Here is a 23,318-nt window from a genome sequence, read left to right on the forward strand (position 1 = left end):
TCACTACAGTAATTATGGTGCCTTAGAAATAACTCTATTGATACATGACCCCCATTAAGTGTAGTTATATTCTTGCTACCCATTCTCATCCGAAGAAGAAAGTGTGAGTGGGTAGAAGATGCAGATTGACATTGACATACAATAACATCAGAGACTAATGAGGTGGCTATCAAAACCATTTCTAGTTTCAGCTTACAAATTAAAATGGCAAGCAATCCTATTATCCTAATAGGTGTAACATTTTTGGCATCCATCAAGCAAATGGGTCTATTTAATTGCAGTTATAGAAATGGTGACATCAATATGGTACATATTTGTGTCATACCTAGAAAAGGCTTAGCAGTATAACAAGTCGAGTTAAACTGGATACACCTTTATTCCACAACTGACACAACCTCCTTAGGGCAGGGTGTATCTTTCTTATGTAGCGCCAACAATGTTCCCAGCTCTCTGTGTCTGCGTATAAGTAAGGGGATGGGTAAAATAAGTGGAATGGCTATTTAGAAAATAAGAGAAGAAATACTTTATACTTAGACTTTACAATGGGTGAAATGAATCAGACTCACTCTTCGGAGCAGATTAATCAGCAAATGAGGAGTGACCTTACCATTTCAGACCTGCATGGCAAAGCAATAGAAAGTGATCCATAAGCCGCAATCCCACATATTAGCAATAAAATATAATTATGGAAAATATTACACATGTAACAACTTAACAAGAACCTGTCAGTTATTGCTGTAGTTACTTGTTATGAATAACTTTTAATGCATTATATCTTTAAAATTTACCAATTGAGTTACTATATACTTTGTTAACACCACTATGCGTTATCCCATTGCTGTGATTACATTGATTGCCGTACTGCTCACTTTTTTATAATTAGACACTTTTTTACACCAATTATTTTTATGTGACTTCTCATTTGATTAACCAACAACAGGACTGATTTTTTCAATCAGGTTCCCTGATGGTCGCTTGTGTCAAGAAAAAGTTGCATTGTATTACTTCTCACACTGATGGCATCATGTTTGTCTCTACCTTCTTGGGCCTTGATAATGCAGGGAACAATATGCATATATCCCTTCTGATTGACCACCTGCAATGTGTGTTGCAGTATAACTTCTTTGCATTCGGTAGTGCTTCCTACTGTTAGGTGTGAGGACCGCAATGGATGCATGGTGTGCTCCATCTTATGTCAACCTCTTTCTGGAGTGGTGCAAGGACAGATATTCCAATTATACTACTGTGTTGATGACATTCTCTTTTCTTGAATAGGTACCAAGGAAGTGCAGTTTATTGATGATCTAGAAAAAAATGCAAGGGACATCAACATTACTTACCACATATCCTTCACAATACTTGATTTTCTGCACCTGAACTTTCACTACAGAATAGCTTAGCAACTACTAGTCTCTGGGAGAGTGAGAGACAGCATCTGTTCAGAGACAAATCCACCCAATTGATAAAAAGGTCAGATTGACTACTACTTTCAACAAACAGTGGGCATATATTTTCAAGATTTTTACATTTCCTTGAAACATCGAAAGTATGCATCCACATTTCTCTGACAATTCCCAAATAACTGGGCACTCCTGATGAAGCCATTTGGTGAAACATGCATCATTCATGCATTTTTTTGATGTTCCCTTTTTATTATTACTTATAACTGCTCTCCCAATGCGTATTATTTAGGTTGAGTTTACTTTACTCCTGTGAATGTTGCATTATCGCTCTGCACTTGTAAATTTTTTCCCTAGTGAACTTATATATTCAGGTGCTTCTCACAAAATTAGATTATCATCAAAAAGTTAAATTATTTCAGTTCTTCAATACAAAAAGTAAAACTCATATATTATAAAGAGTCATTACAGAGTGCTCTACTTCAAGTGTTTATTTCTGTTAATGTTGAGGGTTATGTACAGTCAATAAAAACCCAAATATTAGCTCAGTAAATTAGAATAATTAACAAAAAACACGTGCAAAGGCTTCCTAAGTGTTTAAAAAGACCCATTAGTCTGTTTTAGTAGGCTCCACAATCATGGGGAACACTGCTGACTTGACAGATGTCCAGAAGGCAGTCATTGACACACTCCACAAGGAGGGTAATCCACAAAAGGTCATTGTTAAAGAAGATGGCTTTTCAGAGTGCTGTATCCAAGCATATTAATGGAAAGATGAGTGGAAGGAAAAAGTGCGGAATAAAAAGGTCTGCAAGCAACCGGGATAACCGCAGCCTTGGAAGGATTGTTAAGAAAAGGCTATTCAAAAATTTGGGGTAGATTCACAAGGAGTGGACTGCTGCTGGAGTCATTGCTTCAAGAGCCAACACATACAGACGTATCCAGGACATGGGCTACAAGTGTCGCAGGGAGAATTTCACTGCAATGAATTTGAACAGCAGTGAACCCACCTCTGCACCGTGAGACTTTTTCTTACTATGCAGAGGTCATTGCAGTTCATTTGACGGCTGGGAAAGCAGCCTCAGTGACCGGCAGTAACCTCGATGATATAACCGCTTGTCACTGAGGCTGCACTATTAATCCCCAGACATCAATTAGAGCATGAGACAGAACTACGGAGAGGTGAGGGATATTGTTGTTTTTTTAATTTTTGTTTTATTACAGAAGACGAGGGCTTCGGTGGGATAGGTGTTTGGCGAGTATAACTGTGTTTGTTATTTTTAAATTAAAAAAAAGAAAAGTGTGTTTTGCGCTATTTCTAATAAAAGACTTTATTCCGGCTGTGTGCTTTTTTACCATATAACTATAGGGTTAGTAATGGACAGGAGTCTTATAGACACCTCTCCATTAGTAATCCGTGGGCCTGATGTCATCTGACAATATAAAGGTGACATCAACCCCAGGCAAAGAAGAGCCAGGCAAAGTGCCAGAATTGGCGCATCTAATAGATGCGCGTCTTCTGGGCGGCTGCAGGTTGTTATTTTTAGGCTGGGGCCAATATCCATGGCCCTTTACCAGCCTGAGACTATAAGCCCCCAGCTGTTTGCTTTAGCAAGGTTGGTTGTCAAAAATGGGGGGACCCGATGCCGTTTTGTTTTAAATTATTTATTTAAATAATTAAAAAATATGGTATGGGGATCCCTCTATTCTTGATAACCAGCCTTGCTAACATTGACAGCTGAGGATTGCAGCCCCCAGATGATTTCCTAGCTGGTTATCAAGAATCCAGGTGAACCCAAGCTGTTTTTCTTTTAATTATTAAATTACAACGCAGTAGCCAAGAGATGAATACTCCCATCAACCGCTCCTGTTCTCACTATTAGCAGCAGCAGGAGTCAGCTGATGGGAGCCATAGTCCCATCATCTGACACCAGTGACTGGAGGTAAACTTTATACCTCTGATCACAGCTGTGGGTTAATGTTGTCGTTTGATAGATTGGGAACAATGGCTGTCTGACCAGAGGTAATGATTTTACCTCCGATTAGAAACAATATTTTCCACTCTGTCATGCCTATGACAGCACGACATATTATAGAAAAAACCTCGGCACACAGTATAGTATGAATCCAATATTTATTCTTCCAGAAAAATACGTATCATGGGACCCAGATAATACAGACAAAAAACATCAACGTTTCGGCTATTCATCCTTTCTCAAGATTTTATCTGCATAAGCAAAGGTCCATGTATATCACGATTAAGAATCCCTCCACATTCAATTCATATAGGAGATCAGTGAAAAAATCCTTCACCAAAGTGTTCGTCCTAGAGGCATAACGGCAAGCGCCAATGTGAGTAAAATCTTGAGAAAGGCTGAATAGCCGAAACATTGATGTTTTTTGTCTGTATTATCTGGGTCCCATGATACATATTTTTCTGGAAGAATAAATATTGGATTCATACTATACTGTGTGCCGAGGTTTTTTCTATAATATGTTCTAATTTTTCCTCTGAGCACCAGACTGGAGCAGTGAGCACCCCGTTACCTTCTAATATATGACAGCACGACAAACACTCGGTGTTCGGGGAGGCCGAACCTGAACAGTAATACTGACTTCCTGGTGAAATCCGTGCTCACTGTCTGTGCCTGAACAGTAGGTGTTTGATATGGACATTAAAGTTTACTGTTCGGATTCATCCATCTCTATGGAAAAGTTATTTTAACTACGTAACTGTTGATGGTTCCACTGTCCTTTGGAAGATACTTTTCCATTTTGATTACCTTTTCATGATGTTTTGGCTCTTGTATCTAAATAGGAGGTCTTAGGCCTCTTTCACACATCAGTTTTTTGCCTTCAGGCGCGATCCGGCTTTTTTTTTGTAAAACCGGATCCGGCAAAATGCAATGCCGGATCCAGTTTTTCCCCGTTGACTTGCATTAGCGCCGGATCGTGCCGGATGGCATTGCGTTTCATCCGTTTTTTGCCGGATCCGGCAACTTGTCTCATTCCGGCGTCTGGAAAAAACGGCTACTGTAATGTTTTTTGTCTCCGGCGAAAAAGCCGGAAGCGCCGGATCCGGCGCTTCCAGCTTTTTGCTACAATGAAAGTCTATGGGCGCCGGAATGCGCCGGATCCAGAAAAAGACGGATCCAGCCACCGGATCCGTTTTTTTTAAGTCTGCGCATGCTCAGATCCAATTGGCCAGCCCCCAGGAACAGATATAACCTGCTAGACGGATCCAGCAAAAAAACGGATCCATTTCTACAGTTCTCCAAAATTTATGCCGGATCCGTTTTTTCTAAAAATAGCCGGATCCTGCCTGACGGCAAAAAACTGATGTGTGAAAGTAGCCTAAACTCTTCTGGTATATTATTCTGGACACCTCATTTAGCATCCTCCATAGTCTTCAGTTTGAACAAATATTTTTTTAGGGTCACATTTTTTAATTTATTATCTCTGTTAATATTGTATTTTCTCCCCCATATCTTCCCTCACATACTCTTCGATCCTCCCAAGACCTCCTACTCTCTTCCACACTTATTCGTTCCTCACACAACCGCCTCCAAGATTTCTGCCGAATATCCCCTATCCTCTGGAATGCCATGCCTCAACACGTACGATTATCCACCACCCTCGGATCCTTCAAACGGAACCTGAAAACCCATCTTTTCAGGAAAGCTTACAGCCTGCAATGACCATTCTGCCGCCTCACCACCGCCTGAGCTGCCGCCTCATCACCACCAGAGCTGCTGCACCCCCGACCTTCTGTCTCTTTCCCACTATCCTGTAGAATGTAAGTCCACAAGGACAGGGTCCCCTCCCCTCTGTACCAGTCTGTCATTGTAAATTTGTTTACTGTTAATGAAATCTATAACTTTGTATGTAACCCCCCCTTCTCATGTACAGCACCATGGAATTAATGGCGCTATATAAATAAATAATAATAATAATAATAAAATAATAATATTTGCTTAGCATATTTATGTTGCTTTCTCTGGATCTCTTTAGTTTTACCGTTCTGCACTTTGTCTGGCTTCTCCTCTCATTACATTTACATATTTCTTCTGCTTTGGGTCTTTTTACATTTTACTTCTTTCTTACACATTGTTTTTTGTTACATATTTTTCCTTTTTTATTTATTCATGATTTATATTATTAAATTTATTTTCCTTACCTTCTTGCTGCAGAGATTTATTCAGTATTCCCTCACAGTAACCATTCACTATGATGGAATAGTAAAGGCGACAGGTGACAAAACAATGTGACCCATCAAGAGTAGCAGCGACGTAGGGATGCCACTGCCACAGGAGATGATTATCAATTGTTTTTATTATATATTGATCACTGAAGTGATTAATATGGTGTTACCTAGTAGTAGACAACTCCTTTAAGACAATTTGTACGCACTATATATCACCCCTGATGAAGTCATTTAGCATAGCTATACCAGTAGGGTGTTTTCTGTCACTGTCTTTTGCTGCTTTATTATTGGGCCCCATTTAGACATCCATGTATAAGAGTCGGATTGCAAAGCCCGACATGTAGATTGGTCACAGGTTCCCTCACCTAAACTTGACCACCTCATATATGCCTATGAGGCTATCAACTTTGGGTAAGGACACCTGTGGCCAGTTTGTGCATCGTGGTCCGTACTCCGTGAGAGTCCCTAGTCTCACTTTATGGCAAAAGCTGTGTGGGAACTTTCTCACACAGCAATGCCAAAAGTGAGACTAGGGACTTTTTTTACAGTGGCGGAGGAATACAGTGCGGAAGGATACCTACCTCCCGTCATTGTATTCCTGGGGCCCCTAGAGAGCAGTGGCATCAGCTGATGCTGCTGTTCTCCACGGGAGATCGTCATGGGACACTCGTGGATTTCTGCGGATCAGGGAGTATATTGCTTGTTTGTTATTTTAATATTTTTTAAAGATGACACTGGCTTCGGGGAGCAAAGTGACAAGTGATGGTGAGTATGTACTCTATGTTATATGTACTGTATGTCTATATGTATGTATTGTATGAATGTATTGTATGTAGTATGTATGTAGTATGTATGTAGTATGTATGTTGTATGTATGTTGTATGTATGTAGCATGTTGTATGTATGTTGTATGTATGTAGTAAGTATGTAGTATGTGGTATGTTGTATTAATATAGTATATATGTAGTATGTATGTAGTATGTATGTATGTTGTATGAATGTAGTATATATGTAGTATGTATGTAGTATGTATGTATGTTGTATGAATGTAGTATATATGTAGTATGTATGTAGTATGTATGTATGTTGTATGAATGTAGTATATTTGTAGTATGTATGTTGTATGAATGTAGTATATATGTAGTATGTATATAGTATGTATGTATGTGGGCCTACTGATTACAGATGAAAGGATGTAACAAAACTAAAATTTGCCAAATCATGTGGATTTTCCTGGGAAATTTGATTTACCTTCCTGACCAGGCCAATTTTTTTAAATTCTGACCACTGTTACTTTATGAGGTTATAACTCTAGAACGCTTCAATGTATATTACTGATTCTGAGATTGTTTTTGGTGACTTATTGTACTTCACGATAGTGACAAAATTTCTTTGATATGATAAGTTTATTAGTGAAAAAAATCGGAAATTTGGTGAAAATTTTGTAAATTTTGCAATTTTCAAACTTTTAATTTTTGTGCCCTTTAAACAGATAGTCCTGTCATGCAAAGCAGTTAATACATAACATTTCCCACACGTCTACTTTACATCAGCACAATTTTTGAAACTTATTTTTTTTTTAGTCAGGAAGATATAAGAGTTAAAAGTTCTCATTTTAACAACATAATTTGCAAAACCATTTTTTAGGGACCACCTCACATTTGAAGTCAATTGGAGGGGTCTATGTGACAGAAAATTCCAAAAAGTGACACAATTCTAAAAACTGCACCCCTTAAAGTGCTCAAAACCATATTGACCATTCAGGTGCTTCACAGAAATTAATGGAATGTGGAAGGAAAAAAATAAACATTTAACTTTCTTTCACAAGAATTTTCCTTTAGACCTAATTTTTTTTTACTTTCGCAATGGTAACAGGAGAAAATGAACCATACAATTTGTTGTGCAATTTCTCCTGAGCATTTTGATACCCTATATATGATAATTCCATCACCTGTGCAATACAAAGGAAATCCTGAAAACATGACCTGTTGGTGGGCCTTGATGACTGGAGTTAGGGAACCCTGCCCTATATGATATTTTCTTGGTACCATTTTTGGGCACATGACATTTTTGATTGCTTTCTATTCCGATTTTTGGGAGATAGAATGAACAAAAAACAACAATTCAGGAATTGCTTTTTTTTTAACTGCTCCACGCGTGTTAAAATTGATAAGGCAGCTTTATTCTTCTGGTCAATACAATTACATCAATACCAAATTTACATTTTTTTTAATGTTTTGCAGTTTTTACTCAAAAAAGACTTAAGTTTACTCTGAGAGCTATAACTATTTTATTTTTCCACTGATGGAGCTGTGTGATGGCTTGATTTTTGCAGGACAAGATTTTGATTTAAGTGGTACCATATTTATTTACATTCGTCTTTTTGATCGTGTTTTATTGCCCTTTTTGTTCAGCAGTATGATGATAAAGCATTGTTTTTTGCTTTTTTTATTTATTTTTTTACAGTGTTCACTAAAGGGGTTAACAAGTGGGACAGTTTAATAGAGCGAGTCATCCCAGACGGCGATACCAAATATGTGTAGTGCACTTTTTTTTTTTACTTAAATAAATGTGTGCACCGCTGTCAGGTACCTCAGGGCTCAGTCCTTGGCCCCCTTCTCTTATCTCTCTACATGGCACCAATTGGACAGACCAACAGCAGATTTGGCTTTCAGTGCCATCTTTATGCCGATGACACACAACTATACATGTCATCCACTGACCTTACCCCCACTGTACTACAGAACGCCAGTGACTTTCCGTCCGCAGTCTCCAACATCATGTCTGCTCTCTATCTGAAACTCAACCTCTCCAAAACTGAACTTCTTCTGCTCCCGCCATTCACTAACCTCCATAAATCTGACATTTCCCTTTTGTGGGTGGCACCATAATAACACCCCGGCAGCAGGCGCGCTGTCTGGCTGTTATGTTTGACACCAATCTCTCCTTCACATCCCACATACAATCTCTTGCCTGCTCTTGCTGCTTACACATAAAGAACATCTCTAGAATCCGCCCTTTTCTCACCATGGAAACAACAAAAACCCTAACTGTCGCCTTGTTCCACTCCCGCCTAGACTACTGCAACGATCTATTAATTGGCCTCCCCGCTACTCGACTTTCCCCTCTCCAGTCAATACTTAATGCAGCAGCCAGTGTCATCCATCTGGCTAATTGGTACTCGGATGAGTCCGCTCTTCGCCAATCGTTTCATTGGCTGCTCATTCATTATAGGATTCAATTCAAAGTACTTGTTCTCACCCACAAAGCTCTCCACAGTGCGGCACCCCCCTACATTTCCTCCCTCATTTCTGTCTATTGGCCTAACCGACCGCTGCACTCTGCAAACGACTTTTGACTAACCTCTGCACTAATCCATACCTCCCACTCCCAACTCCAAGACTTCTCCCATGCTGCGCCAATCCTCTGGAATACTCTACCCCAAGATATTAGGACTATCCACAATTTGCATAGTTTTAGGAGCTCCCTCAAAACACATTTGTTCAGAGCAGCCTATCACGTTCACTAATCACAGTCATTTTATGTGTGTGTGTGTGTGAGAGTGTGTGTTTTGCCCATTCACTATCTTCAAATATCCCCCACTCCCTCAAGATGGCTGGACCATCATTGTAAATACCCCATTGTAAATACACACCTGTACTTTGTATCTCCCCCACCTCACTGTAGATTGTAAGCTCTCACAAACAGTGTTGTCTAATTTTGCTTTAATTATTGTATTGTTAACGTTGTTACTTAAGACTTGTGTTTTCAAACTGTTAAACTGTAAAGCGCTACGGAATATGTTGGCGCTATATAAATAAAAATTATTATTATTTATTATTTTTTCTTTTTTTGTTCTTTATTTGGGGATTTTTTTAAATATATTTTTACAGTTTTTAATAATTGTTTTTACTCTTTTTACATTGTCCCAGGATGGGACATCATTGTATAGTAACAGATCGAGATCTGATACTCAGCAATACTTCTGCACTGCAGAGCATCAGAGCAGTGTCTGACAGGCAGAGAAGAAGGTGTTTCTGCTCCTTCTCTGAGCAGGCACTGAGAGGCAACCTTCCCTGAAGGACCACATGGCCATCTTGTTCTGATGGAAGCACACAGCGAGCCCCCTCCCTGCAAGATCTCTATGATGTCGCTTTCACGATCTCTGAATCCGATCAGAAGAAAATTACAAAACAATCTGCACTTTGGCGAATGTGAATTTTCATAAAATTTGAGCAGAATTCAATTCCAGCCCAATGTATTCTCTAATCTCTACTACTGACATACATCTATCTCAGGGTAGTAAAGGCCCTTTCTCACATAGCGAGATCGCTAGCGAGATCAATGAAGCGTCACCGATTTTGTGATGCAACAGCGATCTCTCTGGCGATCTTGATACATGTGACACGCAGCGGCGACTGGACGCATTTTTTCATTGCCGGCGTCCCGCTGGCCAGCACGCATCGACCTCGTTGGCGATGCAGAACACATGGACGCAGGCGGGAGTCATCTGAATAGCCGCTGTGTGACAAGATACCAACGACCGCCAAGGTCATTGTATGGATCACTGGATCGCTGCTGTGTCGGTGAGTATATCTGTCTGTTTGACAGCTCACTAGCGACCATTTAGCAATGCACCAGCGATCCTTACCAGGTCGTATCGTTGTCGGGATCGCTGGTGCGTCGCTAAGTGTAACGGTACCCTAAGATTTGAGGCGACAGGTCGGGGGCCATTTTGCAAATACTATTTGAGTTATAGCTTATGCACTTGAACTTTAATTCTTTGTTGCCTAATTGCACACTATTCACTACAGCACCTTCTACAATACCGCTACAGCATTTAAAGGTTCCATCTCACTAGAGTATGACCTTTTATGGGGCAATTTGGAACACTTATGCAACTGTGATTTTTTTCTATGGAATTATCTATGGTGCCTTATACATTAGCCTTACTAGCTCTCTATGTGCAAATCTACTTTGGATTGTGATTCCTAGCTATACACCGGTTCATCATTCCCCAATGTTACTACTTTGCTAGCGCTGCTCTGATTTGATACAATTTTATATGTGTTTGAATTAATAAACTGGATAACTTTGTGTGAATATACACTTTGACCTCTTTCTGTGGTTCTACACACGGGGATGGGAGGTTGTGTTATTTGATGACTTTAAAGTTTTCCTCAAACTAACTTTTGACACCTATTTTGGGAAAATTTATGCTTAATAGTAGAGTTGAGCGAAACGGGTCGAAAAAATTCAAAAGTCGCCGACTTTTGGCAAAGTCGGGTTTCATGAAACGAAACCCGACCCTAGGATGAGGTCGGCCACAAGGTCGGCGACTTACGCGCCAAAGTCGGGTTTCAAAAGTTTGTTTTGCGCTCTTTTTCAGCCAATCAGGATCCACGGACACTGTGGGCAACGTGATGACATAGGCACGGGTCACCACCATCTTTCAGAAGGGCATGCAAGTGATTGGCTTGCTTTGGTGGGCGTCACAGGGGGTATAAAAGGGCGTGCACGCCGACCGCCATCTTACTTCTGCCGATCTTAGCATAGGGAGAGGTTGCTGCTGATTCTGTAGGGAGAGCGTTAGGCAGGGAAGAAGACCAAAAAACTGCTTCTGCTGCTAGCGATTTGGCCTGCACAACACACCAGTCACTGTGTGTGCAGTGCAAGGGGAGGCTATATAGTGGTGTATCAGTGGTGTTGGTTGTTGGGCTGCCTTCTAAGGCTTCCTGACAGGATGGCATTGCTGTTTACCCACTGCTCCGCAAACTGCTTTTTTAAAAGCAATCCAATCTCACTTATCCTCTAGTCACTTTGGTCACAGCTGTGCCATCGAGCCTGTCACATAGCGCTCAGATATTCATTGGGCCTCACACAATCCAAAAGTGTCCAGTGTCCAAAAGTGTGTGCAGAGATTCAAACTCTCACTTATCCTCTAGTCACTTAGGTCACAGCTGTGCCATCGAGCCTGTCACATAGCGCTCAGATATTCATTGGGCCTCACACAATCCAAAAGTGTCCAGTGTCCAAAAGTGTGTGCAGAGATTCAAACTCTCACTTATCCTCTAGTCACTTAGGTCACAGCTGTGCCATCGAGCCTGTCACATAGCGCTCAGATATTCATTGGGCCTCACACAATCCAAAAGTGTCCAGTGTCCAAAAGTGTGTGCAGAGATTCAAACTCTCACTTATCCTCTAGTCACTTAGGTCACAGCTGTGCCATCGAGCCTGTCACATAGCGCTCAGATATTCATTGGGCCTCACACAATCCAAAAGTGTCCAGTGTCCAAAAGTGTGTGCAGAGATTCAAACTCTCACTTATCCTCTAGTCACTTAGGTCACAGCTGTGCCATCGAGCCTGTCACATAGCGCTCAGATATTCATTGGGCCTCACACAATCCAAAAGTGTCCAGTGTCCAAAAGTGTGTGCAGAGATTCAAACTCTCACTTATCCTCTAGTCACTTAGGTCACAGCTGTGCCATCGAGCCTGTCACATAGCGCTCAGATATTCATTGGGCCTCACACAATCCAAAAGTGTTCAGTGTCCAAAAGTGTGTGCAGAGATTCAAACTCTCACTTATCCTCTAGTCACTTAGGTCACAGCTGTGCCATCGAGCCTGTCACATAGCGCTCAGATATTCATTGGGCCTCACACAATCCAAAAGTGTCCAGTGTCCAAAAGTGTGTGCAGAGATTCAAACTCTCACTTATCCTCTAGTCACTTAGGTCACAGCTGTGCCATCGAGCCTGTCACATAGCGCTCAGATATTCATTGGGCCTCACACAATCCAAAAGTGTCCAGTGTCCAAAAGTGTGTGCAGAGATTCAAACTCTCACTTATCCTCTAGTCACTTAGGTCACAGCTGTGCCATCGAGCCTGTCACATAGCGCTCAGATATTCATTGGGCCTCACACAATCCAAAAGTGTTCAGTGTCCAAAAGTGTGTGCAGAGATTCAAACTCTCACTTATCCTCTAGTCACTTAGGTCACAGCTGTGCCATCGAGCCTGTCACATAGCGCTCAGATATTCATTGGGCCTCACACAATCCAAAAGTGTCCAGTGTCCAAAAGTGTGTGCAGAGATTCAAACTCTCACTTATCCTCTAGTCACTTAGGTCACAGCTGTGCCATCGAGCCTGTCACATAGCGCTCAGATATTCATTGGGCCTCACACAATCCAAAAGTGTCCAGTGTCCAAAAGTGTGTGCAGAAATTCAAAATCTCCCCTGTCCTATAGACACCTTGTACCTTGTTTTACATGCTATATAGTTTGTTGGATTTTGTCTACATTTCTACCAAAAATGAGGAAGGCTGGTGGAAGAGGCCGTGGAATTGGGCGGGGGTTGGCAGCTGGTAATGATGGTGTTGGTGGTGGATCTGATGGTAGTGGCAAGAGCAAAATAGGACCGAATGCAGGAGGTGTTGAGCCTGCGTCATCGTCTGGCTACACAAGGCCTCGAAGGCTTAGTTTTCTAGGAGTTGGCAAACCGCTTTTAAAGCCAGAGCATCAGGAAAAAGTTTTGTCTTACATTGCTGACTCAGCCTCCAGCTCTATCGCCTCCTCTTCTTCAGTTGTAAAAAGTAAAAGCACTGAGTCGTCATTGGAGGCTCATGTTCATGAACCACACCTTTCCTTGTGTCCTTCACCCCAACCAAGATTGAAGGATGACGCAGGCCATACTACTGATTACTCCATGGAGCTGTTTTCACATACCATGCCTGGATTATCAAGTGAAATGGTGAATTACCCAGGCCAAGATGAATCTGACATGGAGTGCACTGATGCACAGCCGCTGATGGATGATTCTGCTGGTACATTCACTCAGAGCACTACATTGTCCTCGCAGTGTACAGAGCCAGATTCTGACCCTGATAAGACTCAGGTGCCCCTTCCCGCACACTATACCACCATACACGGTGACACAGAGGAAGGTGCACATGACATAGAAGAGGAGGTGATGGATGACCCAGTTGTTGACCCAGATTGGCATCCATTGGGGGAAGAGGGTGCTGCTTCCAATAGCTCAGATGAGGAGCATCCACAGCAGACATCGACATCGCAACAGCTGTTATCTGGCAGGCCCGGAGCACTCCAAAGACAGGTTCCAAACATCAAAAGAGTTGCTGGACAGCTTGTCCAGAGGGTCAAAAGATCACAGCGTGCTAGGCCGCTAAATGTCTGCCAAAGTAGGAAGAGTGCAGTGTGGCACTTTTTTGAACAAAATCCTCATGATCAGGCCAAGGTTATCTGTAAGAAGTGCGCAAAGACCTTTAGCCGAGGGAAAAATCTGAAAAATTTGAATACCAGTTGCATGCTTAGACATTTAACCAGCATGCACTTGCAAGCGTGGACACAACACCAAACCTCAAGTGCCACATGTGCAACTGATCACAACGAAGGTAGTCATCAACGCTACATTGTTTCCCCCACTGTAAGCCCACCGGTTAGCACAGCAGCAAATGTTGAGGTGTCGTTGCAAGGCCACAGCAGTCGGGGAATCCCACTGTTATATCAACGAAAGACTGATTCTAGGCCATCAGAAAGAACACCAACTCCATCACCATCATCAACCCTCTCTCAGTCCGCCCTGTCCACCGCTACTTCCACCATATGCAGCTCTCAAGTCCAGCTCACCCTCCCAGACACTATGAGTAGGTCAAGAAAGTACTCAGTCTCTCATCCGCATACACTGGGTTTGAACGCCCACATTGCCAAACTAATCTCGTTTGAGATGATGCCCTTTCGGTTGGTGGAAAGCACAGCTTTCCGCGAACTCATGGCCTATGCAGTACCACGCTATGACCTACCCAGTCGCCACTTCTTCTCTCGCAAAGCCATCCCAGCCCTCCACCATCATGTGAAAGACCGCATTGTCCATGCACTCAAGCAGTCAGTGAGCGGAAAGGTGCACCTCACAACTGATGCATGATCCAGTCGGCATGGCCAGGGCCGTTACTTGTCCATCACTGCGCACTGGGTTAATGTGGTGGATGCAGGGTCCACAGGGGACAGCGGTGGTGGGACAGTGCTGCCTAGCCCACAGTATAGGAAACAGTTGGCTGTAGGCATTCCACCCTCCTCCTCCTCCTCCTCCAGAAGCGAAAGCTCGTCCACAGAGCGCAGTCGTACGAGCACTCCATCTGCAGCTGCCACTGTTGCACACGATGTGTCCCCCTATCGAGCAGCTAGTGGAAAGCGTCAGCAGGCTGTGTTGCAGATGATGTGTTTGGGCGACAGACATACCGCCGAGGTGCTGGCCGAGTACTTGAAGCGACAAACTGAGTCATGGCTGGGCAGTGTACATCTTGAGGCAGGCAAGGTAGTTAGTGATAACGGCCGTAATTTTGTGGCAGCCATAGCCCTTTCAAAACTCAGCCACATGCCTTGCTTGGCTCACACCTTGAACCTGGTGGTGCAGTGCTTCCTCAAAAATTATCCGGAGTTAACAGCCCTGCTCCAGAAGGTGCGAAGACTGTGCGCGCACATCCGCCGGTCGCCTGTACACTCCGATCGTATGCAGAAGCTGCAGCGATTGCTCCACCTTCCCAACCACCGCCTCATTATCGACATTGCAACAAGGTGGAACTCCACCCTGCACATGGTGGAGCGGCTGTGCGAGCAGAGGCAGGCCATAATGCATTTGTGGGAGGATACACGGCCAGGCACTTTGAGAGCAGACATGGAGTTGACAGGTGTGCAGTGGTCGAAGCTGAAAGACCTCTGTAAAGTCCTTCAGTGTTTGGAGGAATGCACACAGCTGGTAAGCGCAGACGACGCCATCCTAAGCATGAGCATCCCACTTATGCGTCTGCTCATGCAAACTTTGACGCACCTTAAGGAGGAGGCGTCTGCAGCCAATGTTGATGAGGAGGAAGAGGAGGAGGGAATCCTTGATGACATTCAGCCATTGTCTGCTCAGGGACCTCTCCTGGACGAGGTGGAGGAAGAAGAGGAGGAGGAGGATGATGATGGGGATGATTACTTAGGGGAGGAGGATGCATCTCGTGGGGCAAGTGAAAATGTTGGCGTGGCAAGGTCTGGTACAGGGTTTGTGCGTGACTGGAGGGATGTGGATTTGCCAGAAAGTGCTCATCCAACCAGCACTCGCAGTGCATCATTGACACCGGGAACATTGGCCCACATGTCAGATTATGCCTTGCGGATCCTAAAAAGGGACCCCCGCATTGCCAAAATGATGAACGATGACGACTACTGGTTGGCCAGCATCCTGGATCCATGCTATAAAGGCAAATTACAAAACATCATGCCACAGGAGAACCTTGACCTAATATTGGCTAATAAACAAGCAACTCTGGTAAATCGGTTGCTTGAGGCATTCCCAGCACACAGCAGCGGTGATGGTTCTCACACGAGCCGTACGGGCCAGGGGCAGCTTGGCAGAGGTGTTCGTGGTGCACACAGCAGAAGTGGCGTTGGAGACAGGGGTTTCATGACAATGTTGTGGACTGATTTTTCAAATACCGCTCACACAACTGGTAATACTGCATCGATGGAAAGTGACAGGAGACAGTAGTTGTCAACCATGGTTACAAACTACTTTTCCTCCCATATCGATGTTCTCCCACACAGGTCATTCCCCTTTGACTATTGGGCCGCTAAACTGGACACCTGGCCTGAATTGGCACAATATGCCTTACAGGAGCTCGCTTGCCCAGCTGCAAGTGTGCTATCGGAAAGAGTCTTCAGTGCAGCTGGATCAATCCTGATAGAAAAAAGGACCCGTCTGTCAACCCAAAATGTGGATGATCTAACCTTCATTAAAATGAACCATGCATGGGTTTCCAAGGATTTTGTCCCACCTTCCCCTGATGACACATAGGGTGACAGAAAAATGGCTTGCTTTGGTCCACCTCTTCCTGGGACTTGACCTATTTCGCCTTTTGCATCAGCTGAATGTCCAACATCAACATATGCCACTTTCTAAAACTCCCTAACTGTGCTGCCACCCCCCCATGGCCGGGGTCACCACCTAGCGCACGACACCGTGCGAGTGCCGTTGCCCTGGACAGGTGGGTAGGCCGACTCTTGGGCGTGGGCACTGGCACAGGGTCCCTCATAGTGCAATCAAGTGTCTCTGACGGTGGTGGTGCACACCCGCCGTCAGACACACCGCTGTACTATGAGGGGCCCAGTGCCAGTACCAACGCCCACGAGTGGGCCCCCCTTGCTTTGGCAGGGCCCCAGCATTTGCAATCTTTACTTCTCCCTGCTCCTCCACTGTGTAATCTGGGCCGTCAAATCCATACTGTGCCTGACACCGTCTGAGCCTGCCTCCTGAGACATATATTTTGAATGTGTACGCTATCCATACATGTTATCCGGGGATACGGTACCCTTTCTAACCTTTGTGCAATCACGTGCAATCCATACTGGGCCTGACACCGTCTGAGCCTGCCTCCTGAGACATATATTTGGAATGTGTACGCTATCCATACATGTTTTCCGGGGATACGGTACCCTTTCTAACCTTTGTGCAATCACGTGCAATCCATACTGGGCCTAACACGTCTGAGCCTGCCTCCTGAGACATATATTTTGAATGTGTACGCTATCCATACATGTTATCTGGGGATACGGTACCCTTTCTAACCTTTGTGCAATCACGTGCAATCCATACTGGGCCTAACACCGTCTGAGCCTGCCTCCTGAGACATATATTTTGAATGTGTACGCTATCCATACATGTTATCCGGGGATACGGTACCCTTTCTAACCTTTGTGCAATCACGTGCAATCCATACTGGGCCTGACACCGTCTGAGCCTGCCTCCTGAGACATATATTTTGAATGTGTACGCTATCCATACATGTTATCCGGGGATACGGTACCCTTTCTAACCTTTGTGCAATCATGTGCAATCCATACTGGGCCTGACACCGTCTGAGCCTGCCTTCTGAGACATATATTTTGAATGTGTACGCTATCCATACATGTTATCCGGGGATACGGTACCCTTTCTAACCTTTGTGCAATCACGTGCAATCCATACTGGGCCTAACACCGTCTGAGCCTGCCTCCTGAGACATATATTTTGAATGTGTACGCTATCCATACATGTTATCCGGGGATACGGTACCCTTTCTAACCTTTGTGTAATCACGTGCAATCCATACTGGGCCTAACACCGTCTGAGCCTGCCTCCTGAGACATATATTTTGAATGTGTACGCTATCCATACATGTTATCCGGGGATACGGTACCCTTTCTAACCTTTGTGCAATCACGTGCAATCCATACTGGGCCTGACACCGTCTGAGCCTGCCTCCTGAGACATATATTTTGAATGTGTACGCTATCCATACATGTTATCTGGGGATACGGTACCCTTTCTAACCTTTGTGCAATCACGTGTAATCCATACTGGGCATGAGAACGGCTGGCAAGCTACAGCACCTGTGGTTTGCACACGTAAGTTTTTCATTTTTTCAGGAATGACGGTTAGGCCTAATTCCGGAACTGCAGTTGACCTGCACTTACTGGGAAATCATTGTTCGCGGGTAATAATTGTAATCACTCAGTGATCCCCATCACTAACGTTGTTCAGCGGGTTATCTGCACCTGTAAGCAACAAACGCTGGCCTTTTCAGTGTAGCGCACATGCAGCCACGGACATGTAAGGGCATGACACACCAGTTATTGGCCAATCTCATGTTCCAGAGCCTCACGTGTCCCTCTAGTAAGCCAGACTCGGACCGCGGGGCATGACGGAGTCTCGTTCGTTAACGGAATTAAGCTTGCAATGTGTGCATCTGTTCTGTAGCTGGCATGGTTGAGGTTTCCCAGGTGGAGTCGAATTTAACCGTAGGCTCCACTCCTGGTGGTGCCCTTCTGGACATTCCTTTAAGGTTCAGCTTTGCAACCATACTGCCCACGTAAAACAAACACTTTGCCTTCATGAACGCTGTTTGGAGGGTCATGACTCGTGGGAATAACGCCGCCCAATCAGTTAACCTGCTAGAGAGATCCTTCGTTGCTCCCAAGCATGACATCACACTCCCTAGGAGGAAGGTAATGCCACTGTGGCGACCGTACTCCTGGGGGCGACACAAGTGCACTGATGCCCAGCGACTGCTCGATGAATCTGCTGGTACATTGACCCAGACCACTACATTCCCCTCTCACGCTACACGGCCTGAATCTGACCCTGATGAAACTCAGGTTACCCTTCCCATATACAGTTCCATCTTACACGGTGACAAAGAGGAAGCTGCAGATGAAAGTGCAGGTTCGGCCCACCCGCCATCAGACACACCACCGTACTATCAGGGGCCCTGTGCCAGTGCCGTCGCCAACGAGTGGGCCCCCCCTGCTTGCTCAGGATCACAGCACTTGCAAGGTTGAAATACTGTGCAGTGAGATGGAAGATGGGGACGACGAGGAGTCCAGACTAGTCCAGGGATTCCCTAGCGAGGAGACTTATTTGATTGTTTTCAATGTTGGGGCAGCAATTTTTGGGGAGCACTATACTCTGGAGAATGATAGATGGGGTCCACCATACACTGGAACATTCCAAAGGTGGACATCAGACATTGGAGCAGCATTTACAGGGCCCATTATACACTAGAGCATTAGAAATGGGGCCCATTATGTTTGGAGCATTATTTGGGCCCATAAGACAGTGGAGCTTCATCCATGCGGACCATCATTGTACTATACTGCTATTTCTCTGCCGTATCGGAGCATCATGAGTTGTGGTATGTGTTAAAGGGGCGCTCTTTGGCCCAGGGCCCCACGAAAACCTGGAGCCAGCCCTCCCCCCCCACAACTTTAGCCAAATAACCCCCATTTTTCAGTGCGTAACTTGTATTATGAAGTTAATTAAGGTTGACAAGCTTAAGTAAGAAGAATTGATGCTTTTGGCATTCAAATGAGCACTGTAGGTGTGTTTCCTGTCCTCCTCTCACTGCCGACTTTTATTCCCCATTGACATACATTGGGTTTCGTGTTTCGGGACGACACCGACTTTTCCCTATAATCGGACGATCTTGCTCGACCCGACTTTTGGAAAAGTTGGGTTTCACGAAACGAAACGCGACCCTAAAAAAACAAAAGTCGCTCAACTCTACTTAATAGCATTTCATATCTGTCCATATAAAGATTTTTTGCTGTTTGAAAGCAGAACCCTCTTTCGTTCCTTTTGTTGGCTTTTTTGAATTGACAAATAATGTAGCACTAAAGTAATATACAACAATATTCAATATATACAGATATTAATATGTATATTGGATATCTCTATCTATCTACATACCGTACATCTACTAGAATTGTATGCATTATATATAAGATAATATATAGTAAATATAAATGTATATATATATACATATACACACACATATAAATATACAGTGGGGCAAAAAAGTATTTAGTCAGTCAGCAATAGTGCAAGTTCTACCACTTAAAAAGATGAGAGGCGTCTGTAATTTACATCATAGGTAGACCTCAACTATGGGAGACAAACTGAGAAAAAAAAATCAGAAAATCACATTGTCTGTTTTTTTTTCATTTTATTTGCATATTATGGTGGAAAATAAGTATTTGGTCAGAAACAAGCAATCAAGATTTCTGGCTCTCACAGACCTGTAACTTCTTCTTTAAGAGTCTCCTCTTTCCTCCACTCATTACCTGTAGTAATGGCTTCTGTTTAAACTTGTTATCAGTATAAAAAGACACCTGTGCACACCCTCAAACAGTCTGACTCCAAACTCCACTATGGTGAAGACCAAAGAGCTGTCAAAGGACACCAGAAACAAAATTGTAGCCCTGCACCAGGCTGGGAAGACTGAATCTGCAATAGCCAACCAGCTTGGAGTGAAGAAATCATCTGTGGGAGCAATAATTAGAAAATGGAAGACATACAAGACCACTGATAATCTCCCTCGATCTGGTGCTCCACGCAAAATCCCACCCCGTGGGGTCAGAATGATCACAAGAACGGTGAGCAAAAATCCCAGAACCACGCGGGGGGACCTAGTGAATGAACTGCAGAGAGCTGGGACCAATGTAACAAGGCCTACCATAAGTAACACACTACGCCACCATGGACTCAGATCCTGCAGTGCCAGACGTGTCCCACTGCTTAAGCCTGTACATGTCCGGGCCCATCTGAAGTTTGCTAGAGAGCATTTGGATGAACCAGAGGAGTTTTGGGAGAATGTCCTATGGTCTGATGAAACCAAACTGGAACTGTTTGGTAGAAACACAACTTGTCGTGTTTGGAGGAAAAAGAATACTGAGTTGCATCCATCAAACATCATACCTACTGTAAAGCATGGTGGTGGAAACATCATGCTTTGGGGCTGTTTCTCTGCAAAGGGGCCAGGACGACTGATCCGGGTACATGAAAGAATGAATGGGGCCATGTATCGTGAGATTTTGAGTGCAAACCTACCTTCCACCAGCAAGGGCATTGATGATGAAACGTGGCTGGGTCTTTCAACATGACAATGATCCAAAGCACACCGCCAGGACAACGAAGGAGTGGCTTCGTAAGAAGCATTTCAAGGTCCTGGAGTGGCCTAGCCAGTCTCCAGATCTCAACCCTATAGAAAACCTTTGGAGGGAGTTGAAAGTCCGTGTTGCCAAGCGAAAAGCCAAAAACATCACTGCTCTAGAGGAGATCTGCATGGAGGAATGGGCCAACATACCAACAACAGTGTGTGGCAACCTTGTGAAGACTTACAGAAAACGTTTGACCTCTGTCATTGCCAACAAAGGATATATCACAAAGTATTGAGATGAAGTTTTGTTTCTGACCAAATACTTATTTTCCATCATAATATGCAAATAAAATGAAAAAAAAACAGACAATGTGATTATCTGGATTTTTTTTTCTCAGTTTGTCTCCCATAGTTGAGGTCTACCTATGATGTAAATTACAGACGCCTCTCATCTTTTTAAGTGGTGGAACTTGCACTATTGCTGACTGACTAAATACTTTTTTGCCCCACTGTATACACATATATACATATATATATATATATACATATATATAAGTGTATATATATATACATATATGAATTCCCTGTAAAGTACTGTAAGTTATATTGTTATATAAATATTGCTATTTTTCTTTTAAATTAAAATGACCATTTTTCAGGCATTGCTTTATACTAAATGCAATGCCAGTTTTACAAACAGATGTATTCATATTAGATCATAAACATTACATTTTCACGCTTATATCGGTTCAATGTGACATCAGTGGATAATCTGTTCCTTAATTCTATACTAATGTTACTTTCATAGAAAATGGATTTTTTTTTAATTCATGCACATTTTTATTACATTTTCCCTAGTTTTTTTATTTGCGATAATAACTCTAAACTTGTTTGATGAAGCCAGATGAATGGCCTTTAGAATGCGACAGATTGCTTAATAGAAAAGTCACCTTTGACCACTTAAACAGCAGGGTTTTATATAGTCCATAAATTCCATATAATCATAACTGTTACCTGCTGGAGATAGAAAGGTTCAGCCTGTGCAATAAAGCTTTGAAGTCTGTCCAGCACTAAGCAGTTTAAAAGGAGAGCCAAAGATCAAATAAAAGTGGCACTGGGTTGTCACAGGTGTCTGAGGAAGGGTAAATATCTCCTCTAATCTCTGGGAAAGACAGAAACCATTGTTTGTCTAAGGTAGTTCAAACATTTCTAGAAAGTGCAAATCATTACACTTTCCCTTGTTTGGGAACTCGACAGGGTGAGAATATTTTAATTATTGATCGGTTGTATTTAAATAATTTGCATCAAATTGTGCAAAGATGTGGAAATGAATAATTGATCATAGTTGCATAGTCAATATGGTTGAAAAATCACAAATGTCCATCAAGTTCAAGCAAGGCATGAGAAAGGGTAAAAGGAAGAGTTATACAGTATCTACGAACATAACGCATGGTTCCAATCTTTCCCTACTGATCCCAATTGTCGATCGACTGGACCAAACACTAAAAAAAGAACCTTATGCATTTACATAATTTTTTAATGTTACTTTCTTCTAAAAAGGTATCAGAGACAATTTTAAAATCATCAGCAGTTGCCACTGTGCCAAGCTCCTGAGGTAGACTATTCCACAGATTAACAGTCCTTATCAGAGGTGTAGCTTGGGGTTTGGTTCGCGGATGGGTGCGGACAGGGGGTGAAACTTCTAAGTGGGCCTCTAACCAGGTAACCCTGGCTACAACTATGGTAATGCACCCTACTAGTGGATGGAGGAGAACCTCAGCAGATGACAGAGCTGTTACAAGAAAAAACCTCTACACAAAGACCAACGCTGATATTATCGCCAAATGGTGGTTAGTTATATAGTGGTGCAGGACATATAAGAGATTACAGTACAGTTATTGAAACTGACTTACAGCTGACGTTTCTTTTAATGGCATCATTCACTTTTTCCATCTTTTCCACATGGCCCAGACCGATATGGCAACTTTTTCCAGCTAGTACTCGTCTGCAAAATTACAACAATGACATACGGTTGTGTGAAAAAGTGTTTGCCCCCTTCCTGATTCCCTATTCTTTTGCATGTTTGTCACACTTAAATGTTTCAGATCACCAAACAAATTTAAATATTAGACAAAGAAAACACAAGTAATCACAAAACGTAGTTTTAAAATGAAGGTCTTTATTATTAAGGGAAAAAGAAATACAAACCTACAGGGCCCCCTTGTGATAAAGTGATTGCCCCTTAAA

General features: G+C 43.2%; 1 long non-coding RNA gene across 1 annotated transcript; it reads right to left on the bottom strand.

Moving 5' to 3' along the window:
- Positions 1 to 741: 741 nt before the first annotated feature.
- On the bottom strand, positions 742 to 23,078 carry LOC141084968 (uncharacterized). The gene is made up of 2 exons (XR_012231191.1): positions 22,985 to 23,078; positions 742 to 1,304 (listed from the first exon to the last, which is right to left on the bottom strand). It is a non-coding gene; the product is annotated as an uncharacterized lncRNA (long non-coding RNA).
- Between the last annotated feature and the right edge of the window lie 240 nt (positions 23,079 to 23,318).

This window comes from Dendrobates tinctorius, unplaced genomic scaffold (assembly GCF_039654945.1).
Source record: "Dendrobates tinctorius isolate UK_male_01 unplaced genomic scaffold, ASM3965494v1 ptg000028l, whole genome shotgun sequence".
Taxonomy (NCBI): domain Eukaryota; kingdom Metazoa; phylum Chordata; class Amphibia; order Anura; family Dendrobatidae; genus Dendrobates; species Dendrobates tinctorius.